The following is a 23,584-nucleotide window of genomic DNA, read 5'->3' on the forward strand; positions in this document are numbered from 1 at the left end:
TGCTGGGCTGAGGCCGCGTAGCTGGGGAGCGTGACTCCTGCACGTGGCGTGGCTGGACATGCTCCTGCGGCCCCATGCTGAGACACGGTGTGAATTAAATTATGGGTGATGATCTGGTGGGTGAATTAAATTATTCTTAAATTGGTTTACGTGAATCCATCTCTTCAATATGGTGCTGGAAAGACAGGGACTTCTACTTACTTTATTTACATTGATGCTGGTTTTAGTGGGAAAATGGTAGTTTTGGTGTATAGATTTCAATTAAGGCTGAAAATAACCTCTCAAAGATACAACTAAGATTGGATGGAAAAAATTCATTTTTTATGAGTCTGAACTGCCTGTTTCAGTAATTTTGATGAGTAAAAATTGAACCAGAGACTGAAGATACTAGATTAAATAAACAAGAGAGTATTTTAAGTTATATTTAGTGCTGTTGTGGGCAAATTAAATAAGTGGCTGGCACAGGAGTGAAAAGAAGAGAAGCAATGTTGCACCTTCAGTCCTGCTTTCTGAAGGCTGACCTGTACAATTCAACATTAAATGGCTTAACCCCATGCACTGTTTGAAATGTTTCTGATGCTCAGGGAACCCACATTCCTGCAGTAATAAGCCATTACCCGTTGCCCTCAATTATTCTCAGGTTACAGAGTACAGTTCAACAGTCCGAAAACGTAGTCAGCTGCGAAGAGGGAGGATGTAAAACCCAAAGCCCACAAAGGGCAAAAAGAAGTTTAAAAGGTTTAAATGGGCTGAGCGGGCAGCGTGGCTCTGGTCACCAGTGCTGCTGCTGCTGCCTCAGGACACAAAGGATGTTCTTGCTGTAGAAACAGGGATGGCAATCCTCTGCAGTGCTTGTAGAGATAGCTTTGCAGAGGAATGCCCTCTGTGCCTCGGGGAAGGTGCGTGAGCCTTCTGAAGCAAGTGCTGGGAGAAACAGACTTGTAAACATCTGACAGAATCATGCCTTTCTAATAAATATTGAAATAGACCCTTCCCAGAATTTGGGAGTATTAGTTCTGGCACTGCTTCAAGCCTGTCTCTCATCAAGTGATTGATTTCTTTATTTCTGTTCTTTCCTGCCAGCCCCTGGGAACGTGATTGAGTTAAATCTGGAGAACCTTAAAAGCACAGTGAATTTATCAGGGAACAGAATGAGAGTACTTGGGCAGAGGCAGGGCAGCCTCTTAAGCTGTGCATTTGCCCAAGTCCTGCAGAACAAAGTAATCTCAAAAATCTAATTTCATCTGCTTATTTGAAAGAGGTTGGTCTGGGGAGGCTGGGGTATGAGAGGTGGGATTATTGACCCAGGGGGGATTTATTCCAGGGTATCTCCATGCTATAAACCACCAGTGCTTGGTGGCTGGTTGTCATCTCCACTGGCATCAGCCAGTTCCTGCCACTGAACTTCAGAAACCCATTTTCTGTTTTTATAAAGAAGGTGGTGTAGAGTGAGTCTGCTGCTTCTGGCAGGGTATTTTCATATCCTTAAACTGGATTATACTGTACATAACTGTGTGTATTTCTTGCTCATTCTTTCCTCCTTAGATCACTGTGCCCAGGTGGACCAGCAGAAAGCTGCTGAATGCTGGGGCAGAAATGCTGAGGATAAACAAAGCTCAGGATGTGTAGGTATCATAGCTACTCATCAATCGGCATTTACCGAGTAGTTTCTCTATTTCAGTCACAAAATTTAAAATTTAAATCGCTTTGGTAATAAGCATAATATCACAATAGAAGAAGTGAGGACAAGTGACAATAGGCAGTATTTCTTCCCTTGTGCCAAGAATATAAATGTAAAGGCAGGTGCTGCAGCAACAGCTGTGCAAGGAGGATGAGTTGCTGGTGGCAAAGCACAGAATTCCTCAGAAGCAGAAAAAAAATCACACACATCCAAAACACCACTGGGTAAAGCTGGAAAAGCATCTTTCCTTTCAGATCAGGACAATTTTACTAGCATTTTTCAAATAACTCGCGTGTTGGATTTTTGTTCATCCTTGTTTCTCTCAGAAAAGAACAAGCTGCCACCCAGCACTATCTGCGCCGGTGCAGGGAGCGTTATCTTGCTCTGCAGCCTGCACAGCATTTTCCTGGAGCAGGTAAATTGAAGAGGGTTAGTGATTCTCTGTTATTTAGATATTTAATGGTTTTGTTTCCTGTACACATTCTTTGTCACAAAATTTAACCATCTTGGTAATTGCAGATGATGACTGTTAGCTGACATCAGTGTCCAGAGCTGTAACTGACTGCTGGGAAGTGCAAGAAATAACTAAATGGTCAGTAGTTCTGCACAAAAACATTTCCTCACAGGCAACATGCAAGTAAGTTCTTAAGCTTGAAGCATTTGGAAAAACTGCACTAAAAACAGTTAAAATGATGGTTATCTGCCAAAAAGTTACTAGCAAACTTTTTTCTTTGCTTGTTTATTTTACCGAAAGTTTTATGCTTTTATAAACTGGGATTGTTTATATACCTAACAAGAATTGAAGAGGTGTTTTGGTTGATTTTTGTTATTGTTTTCGTTAAAAGTCTTTCAGTCAAGCAGAACTGTTATGAAGCAGAGGATGGGAGTTTTGATCAACCACTTTCTTCCCCAGGCAGATGGTGCCCCAGCTCAGAGCAGCCCCTGCCCATCCCAGGAGTGCTCCACCGTCCTGGACCTTCTCCAGAAGTGTAGAAACAAGTTCAGCCAGACATTACTGAGAAGCAATCCAGAAATATCCTGTGGACAGAAGGGGCAAAGGCAATGTTACTGTTTGGGTAGTTTGGGCTCGTTCCCATCTGCTGTCAAGGTAAACCATCTCCTAACCTTGCAGAAACTTGTGCATCTCCAGCAGAAACAGTGTTTAAAGTGAAGGAGTTACGTGCAGTTTAGCAGAACCCTGTATGATGTGTAGAAGAAAAATAGCCTTCAGTTTTTTTATGCAGTTTTAATTGATTGCTTCAGCTAATCTCTTTTATTTGTACCTACCTGATTACTGTTTTAGCCTGTGTTTTTTAAAGAAGGGTTGAGCATTAGGAAAGTTTTCTTACAAATATGATTAAGGAAATACACAAAATGAAGATGACTAGCTAATGCTGCACTGCTCAGCTGATAGAGCAGAAGAGAGAATAAATGTTAAATGCAATTAAATATAAAACAAATTTTCAGTACACGGCATCCCAATACATCAAGAAGTTTTGCTTGCTTCTGGCCAGGAAAGCATCCTGTTCATAGTGCTTGGAAAAACTAATTACACTGCTCATGCTTATTTACACATTCACAGCTTGCTAGAAAGAGACTGATTTTTTACCATTCGCTTACCCCGTTCTTTGAAGCATTCCTGCTATTTTGGTATCGGCAATGCTGTACCTGTTGGGGGCTCTCATAACCATGCAAGAACACAACCCGAATGATCCAAGACCAAAATGTTTCTCCTTCCCAGACACACCCAATGACCACCTATATATTTATGAGAAAAAAAATGTATTAAGCGCAGAAATGCTCGAATCAAGACCCTTCTTGTTCTCATCTTGCAAATGAGACGGTAGAAGAATGGATTTTTCAGTTTGGGGCACAGCTGCCAGTGGGTCGCAGCCCCACTGCCTGGGACAAGGCGAGGCTGGCACGCTGCCCCTGGGTGCTGAGCCCTGCCGCCCACACTGGGGGTTCCATCTGCCGGCCGCCCACCTGCCGGCCCCGCAGCCGGCTGAGCAGGCAGGGCAGGGCAGGCTGGGCACAGCTGGCAAACCTGGGGCACCCGCAGGCTGGGCCCCTTCTGCAGCGCTGCGCAGAGAGCAGGGAGCCCACCGGCATCCCTTCCTGGGCGGGCAGCGTGGGATCCATGCTCTGCCTGCAGGATTAAACAAGTCAAGTGAGTTGAGGACCTTCCCAAAAACCTCCCCCTAAATTAAAGGCAGAATCCTGAGCAAGGTGGAACATATTCACATACTTCCCGATGAACACTGCCCTGGAAAATGTCCAAGTAAGGATATGCAAATCAGAATTTAGCCCTCCCACATTCTAAAATAATTTAAGAAACCTTAAAAAATTAAATTGCTGTCAATCCTGGATGAAAGAAAAACTAACAGATGCAAGTTTCTCTTAATCAAGTTATTCTCCCAGGAAAATGCAGGAAAAGAGAGAAGTCTACAAGCAGAGCTATTCTTTCTTACTTCGATGTAAAAACAAACAAAGCATCTGGAATTAGTCTGAGTGACACTTACTATAAAGACCTCAGTTATCTCTTCCAAAAAATATTCTAAACTGTTTCAAAAAAATCACAAACCTTGCCAACTAAAGGAAATAGGTCAGAACATTCAAGGTTTAAAAGAAGTGTATCATATGCTGGGGAAGAAAGATGATACTGTGTCATCACACTAAGGTAGAGGCACGTTTTATCTGTAAGAATATGTCAGTGTTCCAATAAAAAACCCCACCTGTAAAGGTAGAGGGTGTATTCCCAAAGCATCTACAAATACTCAGACTGTACCTTGGTGCCTGCAGAGTAGCAATAAAAAGGTGGTTGTATATACAGTTGTATAAACTTCAACAGCTTTTGAAAAGACATGTTAGGATTCAAACAGGAAGGGAAAGGACCATCATTATTAATGTAAAATGAATTGAAGAGAATAGCTTCAGAATAGCGAACGTGCCAGAGTGGGACATGAAATGGGAGGTGGGAAAAGGAAATTCAAACATCATTCCTTACAGAATTTAGAAGCAGAATGGGACGTGGGAATTTCCCCTTCAGTGGAAAAACTGATAGGAAGAGCCAGGAGGAAGGGAATTCTTGGATTATGGCACCAGAAGCATTTAAATTTTCCATTCTCAGGTAGCCCCTCCGTGTTTGATGGGTTCCCAGTGAGCATGTCCCTTTAGCTTTTGCATCACTGATGCTTTCATTTCTCTTCAGTGCTGTTTTCCAGGTGATCTGAAAGAAAACAGCAATGACAATTATATGTAGTTTACCTATTACATTTTTCCATGCTTAGCTCTCAGAGCACTTTGGAGGTCACACCATTTCTGCAAGGAGAACTGAAACGGAGACTGAAAGACAGAGACCAGAGGCAGAACCCAGGCTGGGCTCGCACCTGGTTTAGTTTCTGTTCTCTCTAAGGAGTGATTGGGAAATGCTCTTGTGGTAAGGCCATAAATAACTCAGTGCCAACACACCAGCTCTTGCCATCTCCTGTTCAAGTCAGTGCAACCACGAAGAGCCGTTCATCTCGTAAGTGCTGCTTTTAATATTTCACAGGGGTGTCCTTTAGGCACCTGATTCCATTTCCTTTGCATGGTAAGTCTGGTTTGTCCTTTCTGAATGACGGGTGAGTGCAATCAATTGTCTGTCAGTCTCACCTTGGCAGTCACCTTGCTCATTAAACACGTGTATTTGTTGTGGTTACACGTGAGCTCCCAGATGTGAGTGCAGGTTGTTCAGACCCATGGGCTCAGTCTTCACACCAGCCGTGTGTGTCCTGGTCCAGCCTGCTGCTGTGGTCCAGTCTGCTGCTGTGGTCCAGCCTGCTGCTGGGCAAGAGCTGTGGGGCTGCTGGGCATCAGGAGACATGCTGGCCTGGTCAAAGCCATCTCAGCACACCTGCAGCATGCTTCTGGGCTACAGCATGGTATCCGTAGTGCAGGAAATAATTTTCTTTAACCTTTTAAGCGAAGAGGTCTGAGTTATTGCTATCTTAATATGGCAGCGCTTGTTCTGACTGGCAGTCACCTGGCAGGTTGGCAAATGCATCCTGAGGATTCTTGTTAAGTGAATGATTTTGTAGTTTGTGTCTTTCCCTGTACTTCACTCACCTGACCTTACCTTGACATACATGTAAAACCTGTGTTCCTGAGTCCTGGCCAAAACCAGAGCCCATCTTTCAAAATCTTCAGGAGAAGTTTTTCATTTCTGTGTGCCTCTGTCCTTAACAGCCTGGGGTTGTGATTAATTCTGCGGTGCCAGGCTCTGGCCAGCTCAGAAGCAGACCGAGATGAGCCGCCTTTCAGATGTCACCCCGACTCTGCCTCTGATGACTGGGGGCTTTATGCTACATGCCTTTTTACAAGCATACAATACTGAATTTCAGTTGCTGCTGGCTTTCTGTCCTAAAACCCATTTTCCTTTCTATCAAGGCAGGTTTGTGACAAAAACCTTTCTTTTGGGTTTGGCAGTCATGCTCTGGTGAGTTCAGCTCTGTGCTGGCCACGCTGAGTTTCTGCTGTAAGGCTCAAAGAAGCCTTTCCAGTGAACACTGAATTTTCACAGCAGCATTAGGAATCAAAACTCCCACTCTAGTTTTGGATTTCTAGAACATTATTTATTATCTTTTTCACATATCTAGGAAAAAAACATTGTTTACCAATTAGAAAAAGGATTCTCCAGAATACAGCAAAGCCAAGGAAGGGAATATCAGTGCTGAGGGAAAGCTTGGGATAGCACACGTCAAAGAGAAAGCTGGTTCTTGTGCATGCACCCAGTATTTATGTATTGTCTTCTGTATCCTGTTCATATTTACTGTGAAGTTCACAAAGCAGTGTGTAGATCTTATGCATGTCCTTTAATGTCAGCAAGAATTCTTAAAACCTAGGTGCAATCCAGGGAAGCTTGGATCAGCAGGCTCACCAGCAACTGTGCGAGCAGGGCTGAGCTCATGGATTTGCGGGCACATTTCTTGTTAGTGATTCAATTAACTGAAACCAACCACGGGGAAGGGGAGAGCTGCTGGCACAAGGCAAGAGAGATGGTCTCTTCCAGTGAAAAGCCATGCAAACCTTCAGCATAGCTTCATGATGACAAAACAGTGACCCTCCTCCCCTTTTTCCCTTGTTAAATTTAATGCCGCTTTTCATGTTTCACACCAGGATATTAAGAAACAAATTAGCCTAGAAACTTAAATTAGTTGTAATCCTAGAGAGGCCCCTGGGAAGGGATAACCAAGCAAACAAACATCTTAACATTTCCCCAGCCAGGCCAACTGGTGGGTCGGCTCTCTCCAGAAAATTAATCAAATCAGTTGCCCAGAGAAAATTGCCCAAGATGACTTTCTCAGCGTTTACAGGAACTTCTGCCAGGTGTTAATGCTATTTATGTGATGTAGATGAGTGGAAAAATATAAATCATAGAAATAACATAAGGGTTTTAACCACCCTGATAAAGATCTTATGTGCCTTCTAGACAGAGCTCCAGCAGCCGTGTGGCAACTTCAGATGCTTGGTGCAGAGGCAGGACTTCGCTGTTTTGCTGCACAAATGATCTGTATGCTCTGGAGGGTTTCAGTCTCGCTCCAAAGTTCATTATGCGAGACTATTTAACATCATAAGCCAGCCTAATGGGCTTTAGCATATTTTATGTATCTATTCTCATGTTCCAAACAGGGTGGAGCTAGACAAAATTACAGATTATCGTGTGCATTTTTTGGCCCTTTATAGCAGAAGATCATGCACACCCATCTTAGGGCCATAATAAAACCATAATAAATAAAATACAATCCCCTCTGGGAACCCTTTCCCAGATGTGTCTCCAGTGCGCCAGACCCTGTGGGACAAGGGCACCTGTGACTACCTTGGTTGTGACAGTAGTGCTTATCTTTCAAGGCATGACACATTCAGAAGTGGAGAGGAGGGCTGTTGAGTGTAACATAGCTGATAAGGTTTACTTATGGAGTTTACTGTTTGTGAGTTTTGCTAGCAATTACTGGAGCGAGATAAAAGTGTTCCAGGAAAAGAAGAGCAGGAGAAAAAACAAAACCAGCCTCCAAATATTCAGAGGAGTATCTTAGTTTTAACAGATGCACACAGCATTGATCAAATCGCCACCTGCACTCCCTGGCTGGTACCCTGAATTATACAGTTTCCCTGAGCTTACACAATGCATAAAATACATGTTTAATGAAGTAGTCACTGGTCTGTGGATCTAGGAGGCTAAAGAAGTGGATATATAGCCATATATCCTATAGGATATTTGTGCCCAATGCCTGTTCACAACAGATTATTTGAGAGCAAAAGAGGAAAAGGGACCCATTTCATAATAGTTGCTATCTTTAATTTTTACGTGTTAGGTGGAGTCCCAAAGTGTTCAGAATAAGTTCAGATGCTATCTGGAGTCTTTTGGGGACATGCAGGTCATTGCAGTGTCCTTAGTAAAGCCAGGCATGCTGAGTAAAGGCAGGAGGAGGCTGAGTAATGGCAGCAGCAATGCAGAGGTGACTGTGGAGGGGGATAACAGCCACCAAATACTGGCCAAGACTCTTTCCAAAACACTTGTTCGAAGTTAGCCTGGGCACACGCTCACTGGTTGACGTTCAGGTGCTGAACTGAGAAGCTGTGTGCCATATCACCTTTTGGGGTGCCTGCATCTTGGCATTGACTGCACGGGGACCAAAGGATGACTGCACTTTGCACTTAGCTGTCCTAGGCAGGATAAGGCCAGCCCTGAGTTCATCTGTGCCACTCAGTGTCTGGTTGGGGTCCCTCCCACACTGGAGGGTTGAGATGGTGGGGAAAATGGAAATAAACAATAGGCTTTTCCCCCAAATATTTTTATTTCAGTGTGCATCAAATCCTGTTTTTATAACTTATTAATGATAAATTGATCTCAGGAGATATTAACTCTGTATTTACAGAGCATTTAGACATGCTGGGGGCTATTTTAGATGTACCAGCTGCTCAGTGCTGCTTTAAGTACACAGATGTTCTTATTAGCATAACATTCAGATTCGATGCCCTTCTTATCTGCATCCTGCAAATGCATAAAAACAACGTCACCAGCAGCACAGGAGATCCATGGAGGAAAAGCCCTTTCTTCCCCCTGGGACCTCCCCCCAGGCTGAACTTACAGCAAAGGGCAGCTGGATCATCAGTCCTACTGCTCTGGATCCTCTCTCATGGGTAGGTTACCGCAGTGACAGCAGGTCTGATCCCAGCATGGAAGGGTGCATGCTGGAGGTGATGGAGAGGTTGGGCTTCTTGCAGAGGATATGGTGAAGCTGCAAGGCTCAAGGCTGAATAGCCTTTGGGTTACATGTAAACAACTGAAAATGGAGACAACCCTCTGCTTGGTTTTGTATCAGTTGTGTTTGCATGGTTATTGCTGCTGTGCTTTCCTTTGTGGTGGTTTTTTTTTTTTTGCAGCTCTGCTCTTGCCCTTGCTTTGTATTTTTGAGGCGTGAACTGTAATGGGAAGTAATGTTTAGTGGTCTTTGAACCAAAGGAACTGTGACTGCAGATAATGACAGCAAATTGGTGTCTAGCTCCGTGAATTGCATGTTGCAGAAATGTTTCTGAATCACAGTTCAGGACTGGAGTACTACAGAACTGGAAAGGTCAAATCCAAACCCGAGGTGACTCTTTTCTGGCATGTTTTAATGTTGCAGGGAGGTATATCCATCTCTTCCATGACAAAGCAGCAGAAGTCTTGTTACAGCTTTTCTGAATTACCTTGGAATTCTCCCAGGTTTTCATAGTAATATTCAATGTTAAAAAAGTTAACTTAAGTTTTCTTTCCTTATTGGGTATTTTTATATGTACTTTCTGTTGCTAATCATAATGAAAATTGCAGCAATTATGACATATTTATAAAGCAAATGTTATCACGGGGGATATAAAGCCCTTTTACAAAAGAGCTGCTCTCTCCAGGTAGCAGAAGTGTGAGAAGAACCTTTAGCTCCTTATTTTCACTTTTCCATTTCAAGTCCTATCTTGTTTCCCAGAGGAAAAAAAAATAAATAAATATTATTTCAGTCTACCCATGAACACGAGTGTTATGAAATTTCACCAGGAAATCTCCATTCATTTCAGCTCAGCCTCCTAAAAACATCACGCTTCCATGGCATGAAGCTGGACATCTGAACATTTTAGGCCAATATCCGATTTTTTATTTGACCTTCCACTATGCTTTATGGCTTTTAAACAGCTTTGGTCCCCAGCCATTTTCTCACTGAGATATTTAATGTATATGATTTTCCGCATTTATATTTTTGTTCTTCATTTTCCTTGCAGCAACTTTGAGCAATACCTCACAGCATTTGATGCCTGTATTTTAATACCTTGTGGTTTTAGATTGTATGCTTTCGATAACTGGAGGCTTTACTCAAGGGGTCAGGACCACATAAGGAACACAGAAAGGGAGGCTGTTTGGTGTCTCCTCGCTCCCCCATAAGAAGTATCCAGCTCCCCAGTAGAAGTTAAAGTAATGACAACAACAGAACTGGAAATAACTTCAAAGTCAAACTGCTATCTTGTGAAAGATGAGGAAAATGTTACAAAGAAAATATCAAAGGCTCAAGAAGGATTTTCCTAGGCACTTTGTCACAGAAGTCTTTACTACCCCCTGCAGAGGCAATCAAGACTAATGGGAACATTAGTACAGCAGAGGACTACATATCAAAAGAGTCCCTGGAGCAAATAACACCAGTAACTAGAGCATCACTGGCACCATACTCCAAACCACCCCCCTCTGTCACAGAAATGAGTAAAATGGTCGTAAACAGCAGAGAGAAAATTTTTGCCTGGTGACTGCAAATAAGCACCCAGCAGAGCTGTTAAAAGTTGCTTGCTGAAGAGAAAAATATGATTCTTCCAGTTTTATGGGCCATGTTCAGATAGCTCTTACTCCTATACCATAAATCCAATTTTCACATAGATTAAACGGAAAGCCATCACAGGCTCTGCTGAATAATGCACGGGATTGTCAAGCTTCTGCTGCGTGATGTGCACCGAATCAATCCTCTTCCACGCTCAGGTATGGCTTTGCAGTGCAGTGGCTGCCAGCAATAGTGCAACGCTTGCCACCTTGGGTGCTTGGCTTTACAGCAACACTGGCTGCTCTGAGCATGAGAAATGTCACAAATGCCTTCACGGATGTGCATGTGGGGTCTGGGTTCGTACACAAACTCTTGTTTGGATCATTTACATAGATTTTAAAAATTAATAAAAAAAAAAAAAGGTTATGTTAGAGTTTAAGCTCAGAAGAGGTGGCTTGGGCAGTATCTGACTCCTCTGGAATAATGCTCGGAGGCAGCTGCAGCGGGGTCCAAGGGCAAGTGAGGAGGGAAGTAGATAAAGCATCTCACATGTGGCATTTGTCATCACTTTAGAGAGTGCGTCTTTGTGCACCAATGGCAGCAGCTTTCAAAATGCCTGAGTTCACCTGTGGTGGCAAAGCTGGAGATGCTTCCAGCAGCTGGTGGCTGTGCTTGTGGGGAGCTGTTGCTCTGCAAAAAAAAGCTTTTTCCAGGTGTAGCATTAGGCACTGGTTCCTGTCTCAAAACTCACAGTGTCCTGATTGGTCTCTCAAGTACTTTGATGTTTACTGATACCACCACAAGTGTGAAAAACAGAGCTTGAATCTTACTGATTTGCAAGAACTTGGGAATATTATGAATATGAAGTATGCTGTGCAGGGGAAGGTGGTGTCACATAAAGTATGCTGTGTGCCATGATTAATGCTAAATGAAGATAAATGCCACTGACTGTTAGGCATTTCAAATAAACAACCCCAGTTAGCAGATGCAGCAAAAGGTACTCTGAGTTTGCTCCTCACTATATTTAGATCAAAGGAAAAAATCCACTCTTTAAGTAAACACTGCACGATATACGTAAGATATTGTATCACATATGGGGCAGCACCTCAGTCACCCAGCTATCAACATTTGTGTATTTTTCTCAATTTTGTTTTTGTCCTGAAGGTCTTATGGGTATTTGAGAAATGTGGTAGGCTCCCCATGCATGCATCCTTTGATGGCCAATGTGAGTCACTTCTCTGAAGGCATGGTTCTACTAGCATTGCAGTCAGTGTAAATTTAATCCTCCCCTGGTTCAACAGCAATGGGGTTGGACTTGTCTGTTGTTCTGCATTCCTGGCATTATTTGCTTCTGGTTTGCACACTTGTGTTTCTCTTATGATGGTAAGTTTGTGCCAATTTGTTCTTGCACTGATTGCTAATGCTCTGTCATGTTTTGCTGGGTGCGAGTACACTGGGGAGTATTTGCCTGTATACTTGTTTCATCGTTGAAAATGCTTTAAGAGAGGGCTTAAAAAAGGTCATCTCTATTTTTATTATTCACACCTATATGTTGAAATTAATCTTCTCATACTAATGTGAAGAACAAAACCCCAGGCACGTTAAAATCACTGGGTTTGGGGGGGTTCCTGCAGCTTCATGTGAGCCAGGCTTTCACCCAGGATTGCCGTACCCTTGTTCTTAAGCCATTTCTACCAGTCAGTGTCTTTGAGGGAGCGATACCTGGTTTAAACTTCTGAAAATGCAACCAGGCCGACTCAGGGCAAGCAACCTTCTGCTAGAAAGCTTTGCAGAGAGATCTGTTTAAATGCCTGCTGTTCTGTGCCCTCCAGTTCAGCGCTGAATACTAAACATGTTTTGTTAAAATGAGAGTGAGCTTGAATGCTTTGGTCCCGAATCTTATGTGAAAATGGGTAGCTAAAAATAAATGTATAGAGATTCCTGGAAGCAACACTGGGATGTGGGTGGGAGAGATGGGCAGGACGTTTCTGAGATGTCAACTCTTTTCTCACTGTGTTGGGCTGAAAAATATAAATTCTAAAAATTTTCCTGAAACGGTATTCAGCATTACACATTTGAGTTCCCAATCAGAGCATCACATTTAGATTTTATCACACTGTAATTTGTTCTGGGTTTGTCCTTGGAACTTCTTTAAACCAGAATTGAGCAACAATTTCTAAAATGTAAAGGCACTTCAAATCAGAATTTTTTTCCCCAAAAAATTAGAGATGTGAGAGGCTCGTCAAAGCTAACTCTTCATCACGCTAGTCATCACTTACTGAGTTGATATTGCCTGATAATAATTTTTTTTTCCTAAAAGTGAGTGGTGAATGGAGAGCGCGTTAGCTATGACTCGGTGCCCTACATTTCCCATCACTTACCTAATCCCCAAGGAAGCACCTGCAGCATAAGGTGTAATTACAAAGGACTTGAATATCTGTGATTGAGATAAAGGCCAGGTCTACATGTGAACACTTGCCAGACACAAATGACTGCATTCATGGAGCAAGCACTTTGATGAGTTCCTCGTGTCCTGGTGCGGGCAGCTCTGGACGTGCCTGTCTGTATGATTTTATGCAGGTAACAATGTCAGCTGGATGTTGAAAACAGGAATCAAATTTGTGTGAGGACACTTGCAGAAGGCTGTGTTTTATTGCAGCAACGTAGACGAGGCACAGTGCTTCTGTAAATGTTTTATGCCATCTAGATTGCATTTCAGTATAGAGGCTAAAAAAAAAAAAAGTGCAGTAGTAAAAGCTGCTGTGGTCGTGCCCTCTCAAGTTCTTCCCCTTCCCACCCAGTCCCAGAGCTGTCACCAGCCCATTTCTCTCCTGAGCAGATTTAACTCTGTTTCTGTCTGTCATCTCTGTCTCACTATTAGGACCTCAGCTGCTTCCCTGCTAATTGCATCACCTTACATGACATAGGTATTTTCATAACTCCAGTAAAAGCTGCTCATTATTTTACATGGTGATTTCCAATCTGTTGTCAGATTAGTTCCTGGCAACCTGAGTGCAAGCCACTGAAGGCTGGATAGCTTCATACAACTTTAATGAAGCACAAGGTAAGTGGAAATACAATGCAGAGAGGAGGTCAGCAAAACCACTTAATTAATTAAATAAGATAGAATAACTTTAATTTCGATAAGGGAGTATTATCTTTCTGGAAATGCACCTAAATGACAATTCAACTGAGAAGTGACACGTGAGCTTGCATTTAGGTGCATCTCCAGGAAAGATAAAAGTCTCATCTAGCATGTGACAGGAGACATTTCGTTTAAAATGAGACAGACAGTCCACACGCTTTGGATGACACTTGGATGTGTGAATTACAGATAACGTCAGGGCACTTATAAGTGAGCACTGTAGCCTTCTATTTCAGAATGACAGAGAAAGCATCACTTAAGTGTTGAGAATAATTAATTTTTGTAGTTCCCCACAAGACCTTTAAACTATTGCCACAAAATACACTACAAAATTGTAAGCTTGCTTTTTTTTTTTGCTTTTTTTTTTCTGGTTGAAAGGCTGGGGTGCAGCAGTGGGCAAGCTGCACCAACCCACCACATCACACTGCTGCTTGGTGTGAACGTTGCCCTTGTGGAAGTGCTCTGCTCCACGTGGACTCTGCAATGTATCTCGTTCCAGGGTGTCCAAGCCCTCCCTCCCAGCCGCTGTCCCAAAGGCAGGGACAGACCCAGCTGCCACCTCTGCGCCAGCCCTCCCTGCCTCTGAGTTCGGCTGCTTTGCTGAAGGGGTTAATTTGTTTTAAAACACTTGTTCTCACAACTTATCAGCTGACTCCTGCCAGCTGAGTGGAAAAGTGATTTAATTTTCCAGTTTAAGCATGGCAGATGTGTGCGTGGGAGGGCTGTGAGGGAAAAGGGGTGTGTGTGTGTGTGTGTGTGTGTGTTGTTTTTAAGGTGACCAAAATCTGGTCCACCAGATTTAATCTAACCTACTTTCAGCCCTCTGAAGCGCTGAAGGCTGACACAGCACTGCTCACGTGGCAGGGACGTGCAGCAGGGTGACAGAGGTGGGTGGCCAGGGGGTCCCACAGCCGGTGGTCTGTGACAGGGCAGAGACACAGCCACCCGCGTTGGGGTGGAATAAGCACAAAAGGCAGACAAGCAGGGGCCGGGGGGGAGCTGCTTTTGGCTGCTCAAACCCTGCTCGGTCTTGCTGCAGAATTGGTGGCAGCAGGAACAGGCTCATGTTCTGCATCTTGCAAAAATGCTCTCTGCAACCTGTTCATCCCATTGCAATCCCCTCTCGCCCCTGATGTGCGGCATGCCTCGGCCAGGTGGCAGCAGATTTGCTGGTTATTTGCTTGATTCAGAGTGTGTCTTGCTTCAGCATTCAGTCATGAAGGTCAGAGCTCAGGTTTGAACTTGGCCTAAAAGGTGAGAACCTGTAACAAAACACCGAGTGTCAGTAAGGTTTTTCACTTCTCCCTGTAGGTACAGTCAAGACTTGAATGGTGCCAGCAGGACCGTTGAGCAGGAGTTGGAGGAGAGCTAGATTTTCTATTTTGTCCTTTTCTTTCTGTTCTACTTCAACAGGAACAACCAGTTCTAAATACCTGGGATGTAGGCTCCAGTAATTGAAAGGATAATTTGGCATAGGAAATATCCAAAGATAATGTCTCATGTTAATCAAAAACCTGTGATAAAAGAACAGTACAGTCTGTTACTCATAATTAGTCCTATCTTGAACTATGGAGGCTAACGATACCCAAAACAGCAATTTTAGCTGTGGAACACTGAGACATCACAACACACAGCACAGCAGGAGGCAGAACTGCTCACCAACTGCCTGCCCTGTCCCTGCTGCTGCACCCCCACATGTGCATCTACCTTTCCCGACTCGCACCAGCCCCCCCCCTGCCCCTACACCGCCTGCTTTTCACACCACCGTGCCGTGCCCTTGTCCAAGGCAGAGGCAGGCACTGTCCTGCACAGCAGGGTGCGACGGCAATGCCGCCTCTGGGGAGGGCAGGCAGCGGGGATGCCAAGGAAAGGCAGGTCAAGGTGTTTCTCTTCAAGGCTTGTAACATGCACCCAGGAATCTAAATTTCTGTGTTACTTTTAACAGCTTATTAGCAGAAGGAAAAAACCAACGATCAAGGATCTCACAGCGGAAGAAATGTGACATTCTTCGAATTACTCTGTGTGGAACAGAGTCTTCCCATCATTTTCCTTTACACTTGTAAATTTCAGCCTCTGCTCTTGAGTTATCCGATGAGGAAACAAGAAGCAGCATTTATGTGGTGACCGAAAAAGACATCGAAAAAGATATTTCTCTACAACATACAAATGAGAATTCATTGCAAACATAATGCAACAACAAAGAATGCAAATGTTCAGATATGGGTAAGTGGCAAATAAATTCAGCAAAGAGAAAGACTGTATATTTAGTGGAAAATGACAGAGTAAGGTGTCTCTGCACACTTCAGATGAGAACCACATCAATTCATTTCATCTTGAATTTCATTTCATATATCAATGCATAACTGGTTTGTCACTATATTTTGATAACAGAGTGCTACATCACACAGCAATGGTTGAATTCCCTGCTCCATACTCATGGCAAATATGAGCATACAGCAGTGCAGCAGTGGCAAGAGAGGGTCACCTGGCTTGGAAATGCTGGGAAAGATGCAGAGCACTGGCTTGCATCCACAGTTCAAAGTACAGCCTGAGGTCACTGATCTGGAGGTCTGCAGCCTGCTCCACCTCACTGGAGATGTCCCAGAGCAGGACACAGAGCCTTTCCCGCTCCCACATGGTAAGTGCTCAGCTGCCTTAGATCACAAGGAGAGCAAAAAGGGGAGGTGGTGTTAAGGTTTACTTTATATCTGTAAAACATTTTAAAGTCTCCTAGGTTGCTGTGGAATCACGCACTGCGAGCACATGGTACCAGCCCAGGAGTGAGCTGCACCCTCATGTGCCAGTATTTGCTTTGCGAATCTCCTGAGCCAGACCATGATGCTCTGCACCGGAGAGGCTTTGGTAGGTCCCTTTAACATGTCTCAGCGATGCAAGGGTTGGAAAGGTGATGTGGTTTTGGTTTTTTCCTTTAAATCAGTACAGGAACTGCTACTGTACTGTTGCTATGCTAAAAACTGTCACTCAGTGGTTTGAGGAGCTTGGTTTTTCTCTACTCCTTTTAACCTTCTCTGTTTTGCAAATTAAAAGAAGTTTTCCTATTTGATTCATCTTCTACTTCAAATAAGGAACATTTCTGCTGGGGAAAAACTCTTCAAACTGCTCAGAAATTGAGCAGCAAATCAATGGCAGCTTCAGAACAAGTTAGCAATGCTGAGAAACTGAAATGAAGTCATGGATTGATGGGAAGGTTTTCAGAACGACACACAAGTTGAAACCACACTGTTGAGGTTCAGATGTATGGATATTAGCCTCTGAGAAGCTGATTCTTCCCTAACTGGCTTAGAGAATTGACAAACTCTATGAGAAGGCAGCTATATGTTGTTCCTGAGACTACCCAATTCAGTACCCATGTAAGCACATTCCAGATTTTCAAGCACCAGATAAAGCCCTGCTGATGGCTTGCCTCCAAGCCTGATATGAAACATTTGCTTACCTGCCTGGTTTCAGACAGGAGTAAAAACCCTCCTTTTGCTTATTCATGAGTAATATATTTATGTGGAAGCAGAATATGTGGAAACCAGCTTTTTAGGTGCTCTGAGAGCCATCTTCCAGCCCCAAGAAAAGTAAATCTTTGGGGCTGAAGATATACAAAGAGATACACTGCTGGTAATCAGGAGTAAATGAAGCATTAAGAAGGAACCAGCTGTCCAGCAAACAGAACTGCACCATCCATGTCCATGAAGAGTGAGGGTGCACTCGCAGCAGCAGTAGCTTTTCTGTTCCTTCCTTTCTTTTTTTGGTTCTACCTTGCAGCACCTGAAGCCAAATGAGAGGGGAGAAATGACAAAGGGATTTGAGTCTCAGTACTTATGGCTGTAGTATTACATGTAGGTTTCCCAGTGGAGAAAGCACTGCAATGTATCTTCTGTACTTTTAGGGTAAAAGGACCATTGAGCAAAGATTAACCATTCTGGAGCACTAACACTGCATGAAAAGGCATCATTATATTTGGCAAGTGCTGCTTTCTGTCGACAGCAGCCTGTTATTTGACTATAGTCATTTATTTTTGTTAAATGAGGGGTACATTTCCATGCAATACATTTTTAAAGTGTTAACCTGAGGACTGGGATATATTTCAGGGGACACAGGGGCTATTACCTGTTTTGCCTGTCTCTTTAATATGTACTGCTTATCACTCCATCCTTTTTCATGCTGAAGCTTCTTTGGAGTGGCTGACACCCTGTATTTGCAGGTCAGGCAGCAACAGAAAAACGGTTTCCTTAAGTACTCACTTAGGAGCAGGATATGGAAATGATCCAATTAATCATCTACGATTTCTCTTATTTCTCTTAAGCACAATAGAATGAGATCACAGTGCTCATGCAAAGGAAAATCTTTTGATGATGGTGCTTAATTTTGTTGAACAGTTTCAGCGCTATCATAACCTGTCTCTCCTGTACCTGGTGGTTCATTCTCAGGCTTCACTTCTTCTCCCTAGTCCCATCATTCGATTAATCCTGCTTCCTTACAGTGGCCCTGAAATGTCATCTTCTGCACTGGCTCAATATGTCTGGTTTGTGATTAATCTGCCTCACGCCTGAGCTCTGAGTCCATTTAAAAAGCCTCAGCAGCCTGGGACTTCCTACGAGGTTTTCCATTTCCTTTCCTTATTTACTGTAGAAAACTGCTGATGGAAGAAAAATGTAAGTACCCCTTTTGCTCATGGAAAACACATCAGAAACTGAATAGAGCTTCAAGGAGTAGCTGAAGTCCATCTGGCTGAAACAGGAAGGCAGAAATAGAAAGGGGAAGATGAGAGTGAGAACCTCTGAATTTTTATCCCAAGATACCCCCGTAATAGGCTGAAGTACTGAAATACCAAACCCTCTGCATCCTTACCCACCCTGGTGTGTGTGGGCCCTTGCTGAAAGAAAGGGAGGGGGAAAGGGCAGAGAGGATAAGCAGGGGTTATATAAAATTTTAACTCATGTCAGGTTACCACCCAGAAACCTGTATCTTCTCTCCTCCCTCCCTGAGCTGGGTTATTCCGTGTTGCTCGTGCTGGTGCTGCATTGCAAAGCTCCAGCATCTTCACAATGAGATACGGTCCAGCACGTATGGATCTCTTCTGGAGTCAGGAGATGCTGGAGCAAGTTTCCATTCTGCTCAGCCTGCCTCTGTGACCTTGGCAAGCCTCCTCATGTGACTGTTGTTCATCTGCAAGAGGGCAGCACCACCTCACTGCCTCCTGCTCTGGGCGCAAAAGCACTCAGGGGGTGCAGGTGCTCACATGCAGCACAGTGCAATGATATTATATAAAAGTTTTCTGCACTGAAATACTTGGAAGTGACTTAAAAAGCAAACAATATTTTTATGGTTGGATGTGTATCACTGTATCACAGAAGTATGTCATGACGTAAGTAACAGTTATAAAAGCAGCACTTTGAGCCTATTTGACAGTAAATGTTTTGTGGCTATTCTGTGTTTCTCCCCCTTGTGCTTTAAACACCTGAGCTTTGTCATTGTTATTTATGAGCATCTGAGCTCTGGCAGGGTGCGCAGAAGTGTGCCAGGTGAGAGGGAGCAGCCCATGCCTCCCTGGGCAGCGCAGGCTGGGAAGGTGGGCAGCGCAGGACACTGCTGCGTCAGAGCTCGGGCAGTCCCAGCTGCTTTCCCATTCCACGGCAGAATTCAACCTGGACACCCTGTGTGAAGGAAGGCGTCAGGATCAGGTGAAATACAGTAGCTCGCTTTCAAGCATTGTAAATTTTCAGGTGGGCAGAACTGCATGGATTGCCCTTTACCCAAAAATGTCACTTGTCTATTACAGAAGAGTAGCATTTGTAAAAAGCTTTGACCTGGGTAGCCTCCACACGCAGCCTCTGACCAGTAACAAAGCAGTGTCTCACGGGGTACGGAGGCAGCAATAAATTGTATGTTGGCACTGAACAATATTTAATATCTGCTGCATTCTCCTCTATATAGGAGGGTATTTACTGCAAGGGAATATGCTGGCAATTGTGAATAATTCAAGTAGCCAAAGGCACTTTTAGATACAGGCTTACGTACTGCAGACTCGCAGCCGTTTGTGAGATCAGTTCTGGTACCCACCAAAGCCGCCTTCTCTTTGTGAGGATATAGTGCACATCTACTAAATTATGAAGCTGTACCTTCTTCAGCTTGTGATTAGATTCACTTTTACCCCAGAATGCCATTTAAAAAAGAAGCCTATGTGATCCTGGAGAGAAGCATGAAAGTACACATAGGAGACTTGTCACAAACTGCTCCCTTCCTGTGTCACCACACACACGGGGCGTGACTGCTCCTGCTAGTTGAAAATAATTGAAACAGGTGCCATATTAATAAGTCCTCACTAAAACACCATTTGATCTGCTCATGAGAAATGCTTCACATGGAGCACTTTCTGTGACCTGGCTCTCAAGTGCCTTCCAGTCTCCCTTGCTTCTTGAGCACATTATGCACATTGCCAGTGGAACTTCATATTATTCCTAGCTTGCTTTTTGTACCTCAAAGTGTCTAAAAAGAGACGTCAATATCCCTTTTCTCCCTAGATCTGGCCAGGGAGTGCTGCTTTCTAATAAGAAGCCCCTGCTCAAGCAAGCTGAAAAAAAAACACCAACCAGCAGGTCTACAGACAGGCAGGCAGCTGGGAGGATGCCCTGCCTCCAGCGCACTTGCTGCCATGCCTGTGAAGAAGGAAATGGCATTGCTCCCCTGTATTTCTGTGTTCTTGAGTTCTTCATGAGTGACATCAGCAGGGAGCATTTCTGGCTGAAAATGCCTGGGTACAAACCCCTCCACCAGAGTCTCAGCCTTTGCACGGCCAGCAGCTTCCCACTCCATCTTGATATTCTGCTGGTGTAGCAGTCTGTAAGTACTCACTAGTTCTGCTCATATCATTACTAGGCTATTAGCTGCCTCTGAACTGTGTAATTGAGACAGGGCAGATTATGCGTACACACGAGAGGTTGCCTTGTGTCCTCGCCTTCCCCCAGACCCGCTGGCACGTGTCCTGCCGGTATGTGTCCCCTGGCAGTGGCCATGGCTGCCTCATCCCACAACACCACTTGTTCTTTGGAACTGGTGTCACGTGGTTGAATGGGCATAAAGACAGGAGAATAATGAAAGCTGAATATTATAATGACTTTTCACATGAATTTGTACCAAATTTTGTGAGGAATGATGGATAACTTCACAAATAGGTTGCAATAAACCAGATGCTTATTTAATAGGAAACAGAAGAGCCAGGTAAGCCTTAATTACAAAACTCTTTTTTCACTGAAATATCAATGACCCAAGTATTTCTATTGCTTTTTTCTGTTGGCAGACTCATAAGCCAGAAGAAACCACTGTGAAGTGTCAACTTACTTCTCAATAGCACAGGGACAAAATACTTCCCAGCCAAATCCAGTCTATCAAATGATGTGCTGCAGAACTACAGGGTCTGATCAGAGGTGATCTTCCATCCTGCAGCACCAGGGGACGCTATGGAATGTAAACACATGGGGTTTTTTTATTAAAAGTTTCAGTAAAAAAATAGAATAAGAATGTGAAGCCTGGGCACAGATGGACAGAAATATTAAGAAGCGCCCATTGGTCCTGGATATATTTTGAGCACTTTTCCAATTTATTGTTTTGTGAAAGTAGGATGCAAGTGTCTAAACACAGGTGTGGCTGTAGTTTACCACATGCAATGATGCCTTCTGGTCAGCCATGTACCAGAAAATAGAGGAAAAATAACAGTGCTTGCCGAGCAGTGGTTTCCAAATGATTGCTTGGGCATTTAAATAATTAGGTCTAGGAATTACAGCAGGGAATGACATGCCAAGGTGCCTAGGAAGAGCTGGTCAAAACATTTGTTATGAAAACAGGAAAAATCTATTGCAGTATATTAATTTTTTTTCCTCTGGGACACATTTAACACTTCTTTGAAGTGTTAGCAATAAAATAAAGAATTTCCATGGAATGTTTCACCAGATGATTAGCTGGGCAATAAACATGTATTTGTTTTGGTGACTTCCTCAGCTTCTGGTCCCTTGTTCCATGCCTGTTACTTAATGGTGACTCAGTAAAAGCCTCTGGGAGCCTTCTCCAGGCGTCATGCTGCAGCACCTCCACGTGAGCCCCTGCCCGCAGCAGCAGTCCTTTCTCGGGGGTCCTCTTGTCTTCAGGGCATCTTTATTGTGCTGACCAGTGCCACAATCCCCCACCACCCATGAAGAGGGAGGCTTCCCACAGCAGTCTTCTGTTTAATGACCTCACTCAAACCAGTAGAAAGGAGAAACTGGTGCCGATAGTGAGATCTCACTGGCTGCACTTCCCAGAAAAGGTACCATTTTGACAGAGGGAAACTTCTTCACGGAAATGCTCAGAGAAGCGAATAAAGGCATAAATTTAGCTAAACTGGCACTAAAACTTATTTTGAGTCTCCTAAATGAAGGTAAATTGAACCAAGGTCCCCTTGATTCTGAAACCCTTTAGAGATTTAATGATTCAGGTCATTGTTTTGCCTGTTTAATAATGCATTAATTAATTGTGAATTTAAGCTCCACAGACTTCAGGTATTTTTTTGGGGGTGTGACATTTTGTTTTAGTTCTTTGTATGTAGGGAATCATCACACGGATGTAGGGAAGTAGAGAGCAGAGGGAAATCAACCTGCTAGAGGATTTGCATCAGACCTGCAGTCAAAAGACTTTTCAGATTCATATTGACTCAATATGTTTTTGTTGCTGTGAACTATGGAGAATACTGGCGGGGTCTGCCAGCTGGAGGGATTTCATATATGCTGTGGATGGGTGAGGTGGGTCAGGTCCATCCCACCCACAGACCATGGCACTGGGGAGGTGAGACCCACACTGATGATGACTGGGGCGCCTGGCACAGCACAGGGAGGGTCAGTGCCATGTCCTGCCACACTGCACCTGCACAGCTTGCTAGGCTGTAGCACGGCTGAACCTGCCACCAGGAAGGGAGATGCTGCTGCCAAGTTACCCCTGCTTAGCAACAGGGCTAAGGCAAAGGCTTACACTATTAAACAGCTCACTTCGTTATGCTCAAACCACTGTTCTCTGTCCACTTTCTGGTTGGTTTTTTGTGGTTTGGGTTTTTTTGTTGTTTTTTTTTAATCTTGCGGAGCTATTTGCTTATCATAGTGGACCATTGTGCTTAAGGGAGCACAGATATTGTCTGCACACAGTTTGCTCCTCTAGGCTTTTGCCTTGTTCTTGTCTGCCTGGTACCGCACACTGTTACTGGCTCAGATCAAATACAGCAGAAATGTCTTTGGGATGCAAGTGCACTTTTTCTTTTCTCCCACAGATGCCTACTGGCAGCAATAGTATGAAAGATTTCTCCCTACATAAAACCAAAGTAGAGGTGAGGAGATTTGTTCTGCCAGTGTAGTGATAAACCATGAGAAACCAAGCTCCATCTGCCAGACCCGGCTAGGCAGATCTCCGCCAGCTTTCACATCCAAAGCTGAGACCAACAGCATTGTTGCACTATGTGGGCAGGAATGAACCAGGGAGACATTTCCCAGCATGGGGAGAACAATTCTCTTCCTTTCTCAGGCAGTTTTAAGTATTAGCAACCATGGTAACTGGAATAGAAACGTAACCAGTTTGCCATGCATTCAACTTGACACAATAATCATTGCAGAGCAGTCACGTTAAAAATAAACATGACTTGCACCAGATTCCTCAGCCACCTCACTCCACACCATGCCAGAGACCTGCCCAAAGTTTGGATGAGTGCATCGCACATCAAGCCCTGTGCAATCAGTTGGTGTCAATGGCACACCTGCCCATCGCCATTGTTTCTCCTTGCACAGCATCTGGGGCAGAAGAGGAAGACCTTGGCAGGGCCCCCTTGATCACTAGGCTGTGCAAAAGAGGGAGAAGGCTCCAGAGCAGACATACCTTTCCCCAGGTAGGAAACATCAGGAACCATGGGGTGGTGAG

General features: G+C 44.0%; 2 long non-coding RNA genes across 5 annotated transcripts; both read left to right on the plus strand.

Annotated features, from left to right (window-relative positions):
- Window positions 1-1,772: 1,772 nt before the first annotated feature.
- Window positions 1,773-20,309, plus strand: LOC114016265 (uncharacterized). Of its 4 annotated transcripts, none has more exons than XR_008733619.1 (8): window positions 1,773-2,096; window positions 2,201-2,789; window positions 4,972-5,207; window positions 9,974-10,715; window positions 13,490-13,561; window positions 15,588-16,280; window positions 16,369-16,508; window positions 20,176-20,309. It is a non-coding gene; the product is annotated as an uncharacterized LOC114016265 (long non-coding RNA). The 4 variants fall into 4 exon arrangements; XR_008733621.1 differs by lacking the exon at window positions 1,773-2,096 and adding an exon at window positions 11,662-11,722 and having other exon boundaries at window positions 2,652-2,789; XR_008733618.1 differs by lacking the exon at window positions 1,773-2,096 and having other exon boundaries at window positions 2,652-2,789; window positions 15,588-15,865; window positions 16,034-16,280.
- A 6-nt stretch (window positions 20,310-20,315) lies between these two features.
- On the plus strand, window positions 20,316-23,319 carry LOC129736668 (uncharacterized). Its single transcript, XR_008733622.1, has 2 exons — window positions 20,316-20,494; window positions 20,952-23,319. It is a non-coding gene; the product is annotated as an uncharacterized LOC129736668 (long non-coding RNA).
- The last annotated feature ends 265 nt before the right edge of the window (window positions 23,320-23,584 follow it).

The sequence above is a fragment of the Falco cherrug genome, chromosome 8 (genome assembly GCF_023634085.1).
Source record: "Falco cherrug isolate bFalChe1 chromosome 8, bFalChe1.pri, whole genome shotgun sequence".
NCBI lineage: Eukaryota > Metazoa > Chordata > Aves > Falconiformes > Falconidae > Falco > Falco cherrug.